This window comes from Octopus bimaculoides, chromosome 2 (genome assembly GCF_001194135.2).
Source record: "Octopus bimaculoides isolate UCB-OBI-ISO-001 chromosome 2, ASM119413v2, whole genome shotgun sequence".
In the NCBI taxonomy this organism is placed as follows: Eukaryota; Metazoa; Mollusca; class Cephalopoda; order Octopoda; family Octopodidae; genus Octopus; species Octopus bimaculoides.
The window spans coordinates 171,439,720-171,442,475 of NC_068982.1; the positions used below are offsets into that span (position 1 = coordinate 171,439,720).

The 2,756-nt window shown below is 31.4% G+C and overlaps 1 protein-coding gene and 1 long non-coding RNA gene across 3 annotated transcripts in view; both read right to left on the reverse strand.

The window, feature by feature from the left end:
- Positions 1 to 1,390, reverse strand: part of LOC106867685 (uncharacterized) — a 3,550-nt gene extending 2,160 nt beyond the window's left edge. The window contains exons 1-2 of the long non-coding RNA XR_001409175.2: positions 1,297 to 1,390; positions 532 to 593 (exon numbers count right to left, since the gene is read on the reverse strand). This is a non-coding gene — a long non-coding RNA (uncharacterized LOC106867685). The remainder of the gene's footprint in view (positions 1 to 531; positions 594 to 1,296) is intronic.
- A 401-nt stretch (positions 1,391 to 1,791) lies between these two features.
- LOC106867684 (uncharacterized) overlaps positions 1,792 to 2,756 on the reverse strand; it is a 12,733-nt gene continuing 11,768 nt past the window's right edge. The window contains exon 2 of one of the 2 annotated variants that reach the window (XM_014912628.1): positions 1,792 to 1,881. The gene's annotated coding sequence lies outside the window, so the exon portion shown is untranslated. Of the gene's footprint in view, positions 1,882 to 2,125; positions 2,617 to 2,756 lie in introns of those variants that run through there. The other variant, XM_014912627.1, reaches the window with a different exon arrangement.

Genomic DNA, 2,756 nt, shown 5'->3' on the forward strand with positions numbered 1-2,756 from the left:
TGTGTGTGTGTGTGTGTGTGTGTGTGTAAAGATATGTGACACTTATTCAGTAGCCATGATAAAACTCCGAGTTTCGGATGCTAGGATGGGGGGTCCACTCCAGCATCTCTTCAGTTATCCAGCTACCGGAAATTCCTTTGAAAAACGGTCATTTTTCAAAGGAATTTCCGGTAGCTGGATAACTGAAGAGATGCTGGAGTGGACCCCCCATCCTAGCATCCGAAACTCGGAGTCTTATCATGGCTACTGAATAAGTGTCACATATCTTTACAGATAAATTCCTCTATTTGCATAATATCGAGGTCTCTTTCTTTCTTTTGTTGCCATTCCTGTCAAATATATATATATATATATATGTATGTATGTATGTATTTATGTATGTATATATACACTTTTCATTTCTTTAGAATTATTTAATTATCATGGAAAATTGTTTTCCTCGTGTGTATATCAGTGTAGAATTATAGGATAATATGTATTTAGAGAAAAGCAAGTCAAGCTATTATGCTTAAGTCACAAAACTAAAATCACCAATAAACATTGTTTCAAAAGCTTTACACATTACGGAAACAGAGAATAATTTCATCATTTGTCTGAAATAGAAGAAAATGTATGCTAATATAATTACATACAGAAAGCATTGCATCAAATGATGCACTCATTTATTAAACTTTAGCAGAAAAATGTTCTTCATAAATTATTAATAGTATTGAGTAGAACTTTATTAACTATGTATATGTAAAGGAAACAGAGAAAACTCGAGTATAACACTTAAGATGTTTGTGTGTGTGTGTGTGTGTGTGTGTGTGTGTGTGTGTGTGTGTAGAATCAATCTGTAGATGTATGTCATACTCGGTCTCTCTACGTCTATATGTATGAGAGAAGGAGAGAGAGTGGGAGGGCTACGTTACAACTGATTATGACGTAGCACACGAACACATACATACATGTATACATACATGCATACACATACATATATATATGACATACACACACACACTCACATACGTATTTATTTATATAAACTTATATATGTATATACACGCGTACTTATATCTCAGCTAGATAATTAATATTTTTTATTTAAAAAAAAAATTTTATTTAAAAAAAATACTAATATTGTATATTTAATACAGTTATTTGAAACAACGACTGCATATCATGTATTCAACATAAAAAGGGCAATAATATTTGAAATACATTATTCTCCTTATCACTGGTTGATTAAATTCGATTTAGAAAGTAGAATGAATGTCTTTGAATTATCTGTTTAATCTTATTTAATTTCGATCTTACCTTAAACTTTTCCACTTTTTTGTACGGTTCCTGTGAAATGTATTTGCATAAAGATACTATTTAATTCTGGTCAAATTTGTATAACTCTGTCTGTGTGACTATTGATAAACGGTCGATAAAAATACAAAACATTTCTTGATATTGATGAGTTATCAATAAAAAATATCAAAAATCAAACCGTGAAAAATCAAATCATTCGTCATTGGAAAGACGCCTCGGTCTTGACTCAACGGAAATCTTAGATGTGACCGCTGATGGAAGATATGGCTGAACCAGCACTGGGCTGGTGCTCTTTTATAACTGAGCAGACTGGAGCAATGTGGAAGGAAGTGCCTTGCTCAAGGACCTAATGGACCTTCTGGACTAAGATGAGTTCCTCAGTCGAGAGCCTTAACCGTTAGGCCAGGCAACTTTTGAAGAAGTTTTGTAAGTCATTTTTTAAAACAATATCGTTATAACTGAAAATACTATTTATTCAACGAAGAGCCAAAGACACTTGCCTTATGAAATAAATGAATTATTTCGTTTTCTTTTGTATTCCAAATTTCAGCAGAAATAAACGCAATTTCCAAATGTTATGAGTTTCTAATAAGTAAAGATAAATAGATATTGTATTATGTACCCAAAGCATAAAAAAATGGAATGGCTATCCAAAAATACATTGAGACATTGAGATTTTTCTATATATAATACAACGTACAAATTCATACAATCATACTCCATGTCTCAAATATACGGGTTACTTGCAAAGGAATTACTTTGAATTTGGACGGGTAATATCAATCGTAACTTTAATTTAATGAGCAAAAGATGTTTGACAAACTTACTGTTAATAGGACTTTGACATTCATATTTAAAGCATTTCTTATATGTAGCAAGAGTTCTTTGAAACGCATTATATCGTATCATCCATTTCTTTACCTCTAGTGAAATACTTTAAAGCTTGTGAGAGATAATCTCTTCCTATCTCGCTCTCTTTCTTTCTACCTATCTATCACTTTCTCTTTCTGTATTCCCGTTTCATTTTTTCCTATATATCTTTTTATCGTTCATTAAATGTTTCTCCGTTCATCCTTTATGAAAAATCGATACGAGACTTCGCTTACATATCAAAATAAAGCAAATCCAGTTAGACATCTGTGCTTTGTATTATTCAAAAAAGTAATGATCTTGTTTTTACTTTGTTTTCTCCAATTGTCGATATTTTTTCTAATGTGATTTATACAAATATTGTGTAATATTTTTCTCTAATGTAGTTCGACCGTCGAAGAAAATCTGGATCAAGTCGATACGAAGAATAGAAACACTCGATGTTTGATGCTAAAATATATTCAGAATATTATTGAATTAGGATTAGTTTTTTTTCATTTGATTAATGTCACACAGACACAAGTACACAATAAGTATTTGTATGCACACACGCACACATATATGCATACATATCTACATATATATGTAGG